Raw genomic sequence first — 13,546 nt, 5'->3', positions numbered from 1 at the left:
AAATGTGTTCTGTAATGTCAGTGTTGATTAATACTAGATCGTGTTCTATAATGTCAGTGTTGATTAATACTAGAATGTGTTCTGTAATGTCAGTGTTGATTAATACTAGATCGTGTTCTATAATGGCAGTGTTGATTAATACTAGAATGTGTTCTATAATGTCAGTGTTGATTAATACTAGAATGTGTTCTGTAATGTCAGTGTTGATTAATAATAGAACGTATTCTATAATGTTAATGTGTTCTGTAATGTCAGTGTGGATTAATGCTAGAATGTGTTCTATAATGTAACTGTGTATGTAATGTCAGTGTTGATTAATACTAGAATGTGTTCTATAATGTAACTGTGTATGTAATGTCAGTGTAGGTTAATACTACAATGTGTTCTATAATGTAAATGTGTTCTGTAATGTCAGTGTGGGTTAGACTAGAATGTATTCTATAATATAAATTTGTTTCATAACGTCAATGTGGATTAATACTAGAATGTATTCAGTAATGTAAATTTGTTCCGTAATGTGTGTGGATTTATTCGTAAATGTGTTCTATAATGTAAATGTATTTTTAATATCAATGTGGATTAAATCTAGAATGTGTTCTGTAATGTAAATGTATTCTTTAATGTCAATGTGGATTAAATCTAGAATGTGTTCTATACTGTAAATGTAGGTTCAAACAGCGACTATCAGCCACAATGTGTTTTAGTAACGTCATTATGGATTAAAACACTCGATAATACATGTACTAACAAAATGTATTGCTGTAACATTAAAACGGAATCTGTCATTGTTGTGGTTTCTAAATGTTCACCAGTGACACATTTATTATTTGTATGTGACACCTGTCAAGGCAAGGTATGAATACACGGTGTGATAAAACGGAAACCACAAAACACCCAGTGTACCGGTGTCGCATGACATATGGCCCGCCGTGACATACGACGCGGTAAATACATTTGACCAATTAGAACTCAGCTAAGAAATTACGTCACAGGGTTTTTCCCAAAGTGTCAATTTCGGCGTGACAAATGGCCCTGTCTTACGGATTTGTTGTAATTTTATCGAAATTCAATAAAACAAAAATGAAAGTTGTTATATTTCGTTATTACTTCATTATGCTCCATATATACATATGTATGTTTGTACGTATCAAAGAAAAGCAGCTCTATACAATTTAGAGTTTTATAAATTGTTGAAATACTTTTTGAAGTGTTGTTTACATTACGTTTCTATTCACTTCAGGGAGAAACTGCTCGAAAGAAACTGTGAATGTGAGCTTTATTGATTGGCTTTGCAATGTTATCTTAATTATATTTCAATAAGTTGTTAATCCACAAAGTCTTGTTATTATATCATGAAGCTAAGCTACGCCGTCTCCAATCTAAGATGGGTTGAGAGGACAAATTCAGGGAGAAACTCCTCGAAAGAAACTGTGACTGTGAGCTTTATTGATTGGCTTTGCAATGTTGTCGTAATTATATTTCAATAAGATGGTTTGAGGGGACAAATTCAGGAGATAATTATTGTAAATCAAAGGAAAGTACTGTAGCGCGATCTAACCAATGTAGTCTTTTTATCCTTTGTTATACTGTCATAAATCTTACAAAATTTCAGGGTCGCTACATAAAATTAGGGTAGGTCGCGAAACCGGAAAAACATATTTTTTAAGGCCTTATAATAATAAAATGACTTAAATATACTTGTACTTATGCTTTACCAGTGGGCAACCTCAACGATATATGAAACTGAGAATATGTATATAATTGACTAAATTATGTTTAACTGAAAATATCAGGGATTACACACAATTTTCAAGTGAATTGAACATTACATATATTATAATAGTATCTGAAAATTTCAGGGATTATTCTCAACATTTTATTATTTTTTGGAGGGGGGTGGGGTGGTTTTAATTTTATTCAGACAAGGAATTTTTATCAAACTTATCAACACCCTTCATTCAATGGTGATGCACCTGAACCTTTTTGAAAATCGGGTATCAGTCAGTCAGTGAACCAATAGTGACAAGGTGTGGGAAATAAGCACTATTGACACCTTCACGGATGCTAGTGACATTCAATCCAGTATCGCCAGTGTATCAATTAACAAACTGTGAAGTTCTGTGGAATGCACCGAATTGCCTCTACCTCAGCTAAGCTTGACATTTATTGATTCATTTAGTATGACAACACATTGCCTGAAGTAGTCATTAAATGAAACAAAAAATTAGGAGAGAATTTTGGTATTTATAACGAAAGCAACTGATATTCCCAGTAGCGGTTTTGTTTAACATTTGCACGGTCATTCTGATCGCAATTAGTACAGAAGAGAAAAACTGTCAATATAGTATCAAGCTCTTATCTTAGTTTATTTTATAATTTATCTGCCAATTGAATAATTTATACAATCACTAATACACACACACACACACACACACACACACACACACACACACACACACACACACACACACACACACACACTAGATGGATACATGAGTGAGAGCATGAAGATGCGAGAAGGAGTTCCACAAGGAGGCGTCATTTCACCCACAATGTCTCCTGTACATCAATAACATCACGGCCATACTCCCAAGACATGTGTCGAACACCCTGCACGCAGATGATCTTGCTGTATGGAGTACAGCGGACCACACTACATCTGCTGCTTACAGGATTCAAGAAGCTGTCAGAAGTATACATCAGTGAACAGATGACTGGGGTCTTCAGATTAGCGAAATTAATAGACAGGCAATAGTCCTCTCTCTCTCTCTCTCTCTCTCTGTCTCTCTCTCTCTCTCTCTCTCTCTCTCTCTCTCTCTCTCTCTCTCTCTCTCTCAACCGCCAAGGAAAATATCACCCTCAAGCTCGACGACAGAACACTACCCCAAGTAGAAACACCCAATTTTCTAGGAGTGAAACTTGATACACATCTATCATGGAAACCACAAATAGAAAAATGGTATCAAAAGGAATCAGGAAGTTAGCCCTGCTGAAAAAACTCTCGGGAACACACTGGGGAGCTAACTCTAAGATACTCAAGACTGTGTACACAGGAACAGTCAGATCAACATTGGAATATGGAGCCAGTGCATGGGCAACCGCAGCCAAGACACACACCAACAAACTGGACTGTGTCCAAAATGTTGGTTTAAGAACAATCCTTGGAGCCATGAAAAGTACTCCCATTACCACGATGGAAAAAACAGCCGGAGTTGAGCCTCTTGAGAGCAGAAGGCAGGCAAAGCTTCACACCCATACCGAAAAGATGAAGAGGCAGCCAGACCATCCACTGCACGGCAGGCTTCAGGACCTCACCAAAACCAGGCTCAAATGAAAAAGCCGGTACCACCTGGTCAAAGAGTACCAACGTAGACAAGCTGACATTCTGACAGCCAATCAAAAGCTATGCGAAAGACTGAACTCAAGCACCTGGCCTCAAAATACTCTGCTAGGAGAGATCAGAACCACCATCCTTGGCATCACTGTGAAGAAAGACCAGAGTGACATTATGCTGAAGGCTCTGACCATGGAGGAGATAGATAAACGCTACCTTGCAACAACCTGGATCCACATCTTCATAGATGGATCTGCAGAAAATGCCACACAAAATGGAGAATGTGGCGTCTACATCAAGAGACCAGGATTGCCTCTCTGTCAAAACCAGGTAGACGTATGTGCTCCAACTATAAAGCTGAACTCCTGGCACTTTACAACGCTACAGAGACTCTGAAACTGGTGGAAAGAAAACCCAAGAAAGCAGTCTTCTTCTCAGACTCCCTTTCAGCATTGCAGGCCCTAACCTCTGAAAAAGACTGACGACTCACAGAAGAGACTAGTGGACAACTTCAATTAACTGGCCAAATCAACAAAGATCCCTGCACATACAGGCATAGCGAACAATGAAATCGCCGATCTGCTGGCAAAGGAGGGAAGCAAACACGATCAGCTCCTCTCAGATCTATCTTACAGAGAAACCAGAACTCTGATCCGCAACAGGCAAAAATCCACCTTCCTTGTTTCAAATGGTGGATACAATCTACATGAAGATCCTCTCCACCAACTGTCTCGCCACGAGCAAACAACAATTTTTCGCCCGAGGACAGGTCACTGCGGACTGAAAGGACATCTTAAAAAGATTGGTATTCAGCCCTCGGCTCTCTATGATAGTGGAAAAGACGACCAAACACCACACTTCCTGCAGTCCTGTCCACTCTATAACAGATAGGCAACAAATCTGGCCTGTGAGTACTACGATGGATGCAAAGCTATGGGGCTCTGCAAAAGATCTACGCCCGACAGCCCTTTTTTGCGACTCTCGCGGGACAAAGGATATAATAGAACCAATCGAACGCTGAAGAAGAAATGTCGTGTATGGGGCGACAGTAAAGTAATAAGTAATAAGTAATAAGACTATATTAATCATAGTAATAGTCTTCACAAACGGGCCATATGTCACGGCAGTCCATTTGTCATGCAGGTGGTGATGAGATCTGGCCCACATATTTCACGCATGCGCAGTTAAACGCACCGAACCGCATATCACGCCGGGGGTATGTCATACCACACCGGAAGCGCTTTTCACAAAGAACACAAGAAAGTGTCAGTCAACAGAACAGAAATTGTACCGATACTTATTTACGTTCGCACTATGCGGGTTAGGGAGGTGACTATAGTTCGATCAGGGATCCAGAAGTAATTGCATTTCCAGGCTCCTTTGTGATTTCTGTCTCTTAAATCGGGTAAGTTGAGTTTTTGAGCCATTATAATAAACAGTGGAGTATAATACACGTGGGTAATAAAACATACCAAAAAGTCTGAAATATATTTAGCATTATATCGTTAAATACCTTTGGGATTTCCTTTGACGCAATTATTTCCAAAGTTCATGGAAGAAAACTAAGGTTACATACAAAACTACCGCAGGCAAAAGTCCATATTGACCAATTCAGCTATGGAAGTGACTTGAATATAGATGTTCATTTTCTAAGCATAAAAAAATGTCACCACATATATAATTGTGAAAGGCTAAAATGGTCGTGTATTGTATAAGTGAAGATCTATGGTTATGATGACTATTTGATTTTTATTTACAGGGCGGGACGTAGCCCAGTCGTAAAGCACTCGCTTAATGCATAATCGGTCCGAGATCAATCCCCGTCGGTTGGCCCACTGGGCTATTTCTCACCATAACAGATAGGGGGCATAGTAGTAAAGTGCTCGCTTACTGCGCATACAGTCTAGGATCGATCTCCCTCGATGTGCCCATTGGGCTATTTCTCGCTCCAGCCAGTGCACCACGACTGGTATATCAAAGGTCGTGGTATGTGCTATCCTGTCTATGGAATGATGCATATAAAAGATCCCTTGCTACTAATGGAAAAATGTAGCGGGTTTCCTCTCTAAGACTATATGTAAAAATTACCAAATGTTTGACATCCAACAGCCGATGATTAATAAATCAATATGCTCTAGTGGTGTCGTTAAACAAAACAAACTTTATTTATTTTTCTTATATTGAACCAGGATAGTTCCTTTAAAAGTCGTGTAGGGTACAAGTGAAGAATATTATGATTATTTACGTTGTTATCTTGAATTGAGGTCCAACCACATAATTCTGGGCAAAATCTCGCTTACATCATACTGGCTATTTCTACAAAGTAGTAACGCAGGAACGTGTGCAGTAATTTTAGTTTAATGGGGGGGGGGGGGGCGGGGTGTCGAGTCATGCTCCCCTAAAACATATATTGAGAAAAAAAGACAAAATGTTTTGTTGAGCAGGGGATTCGACTCTCAACACCCACACCCTGCACAAGGGCCAGTAACATGGCTAGATGTATTTCATATGTATTTTTACAAAAGACTGAACATCTAGCGGTATTTGTTATGCAAATCACGTGACACCATACCCTTAAACGTTGTTTAGCCGTAACTAATTATTCTTGGGATGACACTAAGATAATGTGAATATGCATCATGTATCGGTCTCTCTTCTATATCAACTTAAATCTTTACTCTTTTCACTAAGTTTTTTTGAGATGTTTGCTTTAATCAGTAATGGTGAATTATTTTGAAAGTTCAATGCATTTAATGGATACTTTCAATGAAAATATACAGAAAATATACTGGATAAAGCTATCTTTAATATAATATTATTAGCATTTAATAGATATATTTGCTTCCACTATTATCATAAAATATAATTATATCCAGAAAATATTTATTTCCATCTTTATTTCTTCTTTTTCTTTAAATTATTTACGTGCTTATATCCAATTAAGGTTCAAACACGCTGTCCTGGGCACACACCTCAGCTATCTGGCCTGTCTGTACAGAACAGTGGCTTAGTTGTTAGCGGTTGTTGAGAGAGAAGAGGGTGTAGTGGTCTTACACCTACCCATTGGGTCGTTTAAACTCGCTCTGGGTGGGACCCGGTATCGGGCTGCGAACCTTGTACCTACCAGCTTTATGTCCGATGGCTTAACCACGACACCACTGAGGCCGGTTATTTCCATCAATTATTCGTTGAGATATTACACGGTATCAAAATGTAACGCCAAAATATATCCGTTCTGATTTTGAAACAAGAATTATGAGTGTACTGACGGCTAAAGCAATATATATCCCTTACCAGGCCTAAAAATAATTTCATATATATGCTAAGTTCAAGGGCCATGACTTAGTGAAAAATAGGTAAATCGCCATTTAAGTCAAACTTGATTTGTAACGGTACACAACAAAGCAATATACAATATAGTCTGGAAAACAACTTTTCGTTTCTCCTAAGTCTGTCAAAAATCGGTAAATCGTCATCAAAGTCAAACCTGATCTGTAACAGCACATGATAAAGCTATACACAACATTTCAGCTCAATAAATACAGGCATTGTGAGAGAAAAAAAATCGGAAAACTATATGTGGGACAGATGGGCGAAAAGACGGACAGATAGAAGGATGGAGATGAAACCTATAGATTAATAATATACTTGATCAACATCACTTTATTTTGACATGTCGATTGTACAGTACTTTGCATTCAGTTTATATTATGAATAACATTATTGGCTTAAACCATCTGTTTAGTTTTGTGCAATTAGTGTCTTCGTAATATAAAATAGTAAACTATGACCTTGTATTTACATGCATTTTAAAAAAGTATTCCATTGGTTTTTTGGGGGTTTTTTCCGTTCTAATCAGTGCCCAACGTCTAGTATATCAAAGGCCATAGTATGTTCTGTCCTATATGTAGGAATGTGCATAGCATTGCTGCTAATTGGTAAATGTAGAGGCTTTCTTCCGAAGACTACGTGTCAGAATTACCAAATGTTTGAAATCCAATAGCCGATGATTAAATAATCAATGTGCTCTAGTGGTGTCGTTAAACAAAACAAACTTTAACTTTATACAAATTATGTATACTAAAAATTTAGTATATATTTAATTACTTGCTAATAAAATACTACGTCACTAAAATATATAACTTTTGAATTATAAAAATGTCAATGAGCCGCTAAACGACAGGTTAATAAGCGAATAAATGAAATAAACTACGTCTAATGAAAGTTCAGACCTTGTTCCGGAAGCCAACACACACTGATTGATATTAACGTGCATTAGCTAGCCATGCGTGTGATCTTTAAATCGATTATGCTGATTGGAGATTTCCCGGCATATGGGAGACAATCCTAAGTACTATGTAAACCAACGCCGTACTTTAGAACACGACAGGTGGTGGCATTTTGACGACCCGTCTGCACTGCGTCCAAACTAATTACTCCTTTCAGAAATGACACAAATAAACGATACTTTTAACATTTAATTAAAGGCACTGACCCCAGTCATTAGGCAGTGTAAAATATGTTAGGCTATTACAGATTTTTGGGCCATTAAATTACACATTACTTACGTCTTGCTTAAATTGTCTCCTATTGTAAACCAAAAGTGTTTCCGACGTAAAATTATGTGTGCTTGTAGCAAAATGACTGATTCAAACAAATATCTAACTGAGTATGTACAGCAGTTGCCTCAGGTGCATGGGTCGAAGGATCGAATGTCATTAGTGGACCCATTTTCCGGTTGGGTGTTTTCCCCTTCCGAACCATAAGTGGCATATCAAACGCCATTGTATGTGCTATTCTGTCTATCTGTTCGGGATCGGGCCTCTGGCTGTTCACAACGAGTAGTCTATGAGGATTATTTACACTACAGAAAGTGTGTGTTGGTCCTCGCTCCACCCACCCCCAGCCACCCCCAGCCACCCATCTCATTCCCATATTCAATTATCATTTCCCCGACCCCTGCGGGCCGTATCATGCATTAGTTTCAGTAATAGGTTAGCGCTGCTGTTACATTGATCAATGGTGTAATGCTGGACAAAGACCTTGTGGGTAATCGGTGGTGATACAGAGATGAGAATCACACAATACCACACGGCGAGTCACGTTTGCAACCCAATCAATGCTCAAATTAATTTTCTAATTTCCTGGATACATCTGTTCGTAATGGGAAATATGATGGCGGTATTCCAATATAACGGAACGGGATCAAATTACAAATGAGCATCAAGTGACTTACTCCTGGTACACTGACGTTACAGAAGAGGAAAGAAATAAGGAGCGTGGAACGACAGTCCAGCATGCTCATTGTTTAATAAGCGACTGTTGGGAAATAAATAAATGTTGAACGACACCCCAGCGCATCGTTTAATCAGCGGCTATTGGAATAGAAATACATGAAAAGAAGACATACAAATCAAGGCAAATCCATTTGACTACATTTTAAATTGACTGCTGTTTTGTTGTGACAATAGGAATGAAAATTATAAAGGCGACGCCACACAATACGAATTCCTTGTATGAGAATAATTGATTGCACAATAACAAATCCCGTCTTGGACAGAACTCTCTTGCGAAAACAGAGGTTGTGTCCATGATAAGCGTGCTTGAATAGGGTTTTTTTTTTTATGGAAGTACACCAAAATGCCACATACCCTTACTCAACAACCAATGAAAATTAATGTTGTCTTGTCACAATCGGCTATTCTCGTATGAGACACTCGTATCGTGTGGCGCCGTCTTATCAGTCATATTCCCAGGATTCAATCTTTTAATAAGAAAAATATATTTTGACCAAGTAATAAGTAATTACATAATGAAAAGTGGATATGCTTTGGTGTTTGAAACATCAAAACAAAACGCCTTAATTTTATTGATATAATGGCTGGGTAAGTTTTCCGAAGTCCGACAATCATCGACAGGAAAACGAAGGAAGGAAATGTTTTATTTAACGATGCACTCAACACATTTTATTTACAGTTATAAAACGTCGGACATATAGTTAAGGGCTACACGGATATTGAGGGAGGAAACCCGCTGTCGCTACTTCATGGGCTACTCTTTTCGATTAGCAGCGAGGGATCGTTTATATATACCATCCCATAGACAGGACAGCATATACCACGGCATTTGATGTACCAGTCGTCGTGCACTGGCTGGAGCGAGAAATAGCTCCATGGGTCCACTGACGGGGATCGAACCCAAATCGACCGCGCATCAAGCGAGCGCTTTACCACTGGGCTACGTTTCGCCCCCTCGACAGGCAAACGAGTGCTAATCTAATTTCAAGTGAAAGTATTTCTTTGCACAAGTTATAACGGTAAATAACCTAAACTGTCCACTGAGAATAAGGGCGGAGTGGCCAATACTACCCTCTAATTACTTTTGTCTTCCTGCTTCAGTTGAGTTATCTATTTTATGATGATTTATGGTGTTATCCAGCTCGCAAATACATCGAGTTAGTGCAATTTTTGATACTTCTTTGTGTGAATATATATAATATTTACTTAAGATTAGTGCACTTTTTGATACTTTTTTGTGTGAATATACAAATGTATATAATATTTACTTAAGATTTAGGTACGTCCATTTCTGGGTTTTTTGCCCGGAATAATGTGATGGAGGTGTCCGTATTTGCTTGTGATTATATATATATATAATCAGAAGACATTATGACGTCATAATTAGGATTTGTCAAGAAAATCCCATTGTAGCATCAACATTGGTTTTACTTTACAATTTGATTTATAGCAGCCCTACTAGGTATGGCTATATAGAAAAAAATATATGATTTTTACAATTCTACAATTTGATGTTTTTGACAGACACTTACAAAGAAACCAGCAAACGGGCAAAGCATCGTATAGTAAGCCCAACATTTAACCACCCTCTTATAAAATGATAAAAATAATAATTTAAAATGTCCTAAAATGCACCCAAGAACATCTTTGTGTTACATGGGCTCTAATTATGAGTAAAACAAAACGAACGCAGTATATTAAATTTTTGAGACGTCTGATTCAAAAAGACGGGGAAAAGACAAGACTTTATGGGAAAATTATATTCAAGTTTTATAACCCGTTTACATAATTTTAAGACCCGTGTGACCTTCTTAATTGCAAGGTGGTCATGTCATTTCAGCAAAGAATCTTCACTAAGGTTCTACATTTCGATTTACGGAATTACTGCTTTTATTTCTACTAAGAAACCTCGGGAGTACCAAACTACACAGGAACACCAATCAATCTTAAGTACCAGCAGGCGATAAACTATCACCAAGGGACGTAACTACGCTCTGATATCTCTGACACACAAGCTAGACTGGTTCTGGGATGATAAGTGTGGCCAGTAACCGCAAATCTTTTAAAAAAAATTCATGTAAGTAAGCGAGACGTGGTATATCAAAACTGTAAATTAAACACGGTGAAAAAAATATCTTTGTAATTCTTTTCTTTTCTTCTTTTTTTTTTTTTCGTTCTCAAAGTATTATTAACGTTCCTAAAGTTGACGTAGCCGATACTTTTATGAGAAAGGCATTAGGTCTAGCAAGAGATATTATAAATAAATTTCAAAAATGGGGTAATAAAGGTTTATTATCAGTGGTCTTCGGCCCCTGAGGTGAGTTTCTGACATGGGTGATTGGATACTTGATAACGCATGCGGTGTTGTAAGAGCAAAATTACAAAGCACGCGTATTTGTGCGCGTGCGTCCGTTCGTGCGTATTTTGTGTGTGTGTGTGTGTGTGTGTGTGTGTGTGTGTGTGTGTGAGATAGCGAGAGAGACACAGAGAGGGAGGGAGAGAGGAGAGAGACACACATACCTCTGAGAGAGAGAGAGAGAGAGAGAGGGAGGAGAGAGAGAGAGAGGGAGGGAGAGGGAGGGAAAGGGACCAGAACAGAGACAGGGAGGGAAAGGGAGGGAGAGACACACAGAGAGATAGGAGAGAGAGAGGGGAGGAGGGAGAGACAGAGATAGAGAGGAGAGAGGGGAGGAGGGAGGGAAGAGGAGAAAGAGACGGAGATAGAGGGAAATAGCGAAAGATAGGGAGATGGAGAGAGACAAACATACCTGAGAGAGAGAGAGAGAGAGAGAGAGAGAGAGAGAGAGAGAGAGAGAGAGAGAGAGAGAGAGAGAGAGAGAGAGAGAGAGAGAGAGAGAGAGAGAGAGAGAGAGAGGATGGAAAGGGAGGTATTTCGACAAATAGAGGAAATGGAGTTGTGTGAGGGAGAGAGAGAGAGGGCGGGAGGGAGGGAAAGGGAGGGAGGGAAAGGGAGGGAGAGGCAGAGATACAGAGAGGGGAGGAGGGAGGAAGAGAGAAAGAGACGGAGATAGAGGGAAATAGCGAGAGATAGGGAGATGGAGAGAGACAAACATACCTGAGAGAGAGAGAGAGAGAGAGAGAGAGAGAGAGGAGAGAGAGAGAGAGAGAGGATGGAAAGGGAGGTATTTCGACAAATAGAGGAAATGGAGTTGTGTGAGGGAGAGAGAGGGAGACAGAGGGGCAGAAGGTGACAGATAGATGAAGAAAGAAAAACTGATAGACAAACAGAGACAGACAAAAAAAGAACTCAGTTATCACTTGTCTGAGACAAATATTCACTGTTGTCACGATGGTTTTCCCGTGACACGGCTCAAATAATACAAATATGCAGCACATAAAGTAGTACGCAGTATGCCCGCTGTTATAACGTTTATCGTGGTGAAATAAGTATGTACATGTATTGCTGAGTTATAGTTTTTATCATTTATTGCATGAGGACTTATGTATATAGAAAAATGTATGTGTTCGTAATGTGTATGTGTGCGTGCGTGTGTACGTATGTACATGCGTGCGTGTGTATGCGTGTATATATTCGTTGACCCTTGCGAGTGCCATTTTACATCGTTGATTTTGTTTTCATGAAGTGGTGAATAACACACTATTTCACCAATGTCTCTTAACATGTTTTTAGGGTGAAGGGGTGTGTGGATTTTTTTTTTTTTTTAATTTTTTTTTTTTAATGATTTCTAAAAACGTTGATCTGTAATTATGTTTGAATGTGGTGATATTTCTGATATAGTTTGTAAGAAACAATGCGTATATTCATAAATTAATGCTAATATTATAAATATTATTATTAGATTAGTGATAAATTAAAAAAACCCACACCTTATATCGTCTATATTGTTTGTATGTATGTGTTTCTCTCTGTGTGTGTGTGCGTGTATGTGTTTGTATGCACGTATGTAATGGAACGGCGATTCTTTTAACTATATTATACTAATATTGCATATTTATGTTTTAACTATGACACGCATAATAACTGCATAAACTACACAACAATATAACAGCCTACCTTTAGCCGTAAGTGCATCGTAACATCTGTTGTGATAACACACCCATTAAATATTTGCATTTTGATAATATCTGTCCAGGTAATATCCAATATGCAGTGTACTGCATGAGTTTACGAATACCGTAACTGTCGTCTGCTTGCACTGATCGCTTACGTTTAGTACCGCTTAACAAGTAATGTTACCCAACCACGTGTGAAGGACGAGGGGGTGTTGAAGCGATTCCACACGTAGTGTGTTTTCATGCGTCACCAGTTATCGTGTTTAAAAGTACAAGAACCCGCCAACTCGTCTGATAGGAGATTAACCGTTCCTGGCGCTAAAACAGACGGAAGGCCGACGAATGTGAGACTAGTTGAGATCATTAAAACTTGTTACAAACCGATAAAACCCGTACCATACATTATTAAATACACTACCTGCAGTTTCGCGGCACCTAGACTTCGTCACTTTTGAGCTGCTTAAAAACGTTAAATGTATATACTTTGCGACCACGACCCCGTTTTACTAAGCGATCTTGTCATTAACTGATTTTTGTGCTTATATCCAATTTATCCAATTGAGGTTCAAGCACGCTGTCCTGGGCACACACACACACACACACACACACATACACACACACACACAAACACACACACACACATATCAGCTATCTGGGATGTCTGTCCAGGACAGAGGGTTTGTTGTTAGTTGTTAGTGGTTGGTGAGAGAGAAGAGGGTGTAGTGGTCTTGCACCTACCCATTGAGTTAAAACTCACGGGTAGGAGCCGGTAACGGACTGCGAACCATGTAGGCCTACCTACCAGTCTTATGTCCGATGGCTTAACCACGACACCAACGATCGTTAGAATTCTATACATTTGCTTAGGTTGCGATTTATA

At 38.8% G+C, this 13,546-nt stretch overlaps 1 protein-coding gene across 2 annotated transcripts in view; it reads right to left on the bottom strand.

Annotated features, from left to right (window-relative positions):
- The window catches only part of LOC121367830 (protein ABHD15-like), a 121,898-nt gene extending 108,609 nt beyond the window's left edge, over positions 1-13,289 (bottom strand). For both annotated transcript variants that reach the window (XR_005957437.1, XM_041492222.1), the window contains exon 1: positions 12,668-13,289. The gene's annotated coding sequence lies outside the window, so the exon portion shown is untranslated. The remainder of the gene's footprint in view (positions 1-12,667) is intronic.
- Positions 13,290-13,546: the final 257 nt, after the last annotated feature.

Source organism: Gigantopelta aegis, chromosome 3 (assembly GCF_016097555.1).
Source record: "Gigantopelta aegis isolate Gae_Host chromosome 3, Gae_host_genome, whole genome shotgun sequence".
Taxonomy (NCBI): Eukaryota; Metazoa; Mollusca; class Gastropoda; order Neomphalida; family Peltospiridae; genus Gigantopelta; species Gigantopelta aegis.
The sequence above is the reverse complement of the archived record's forward strand: the minus strand, read 5'-3'. Positions and strand labels throughout refer to the sequence as shown.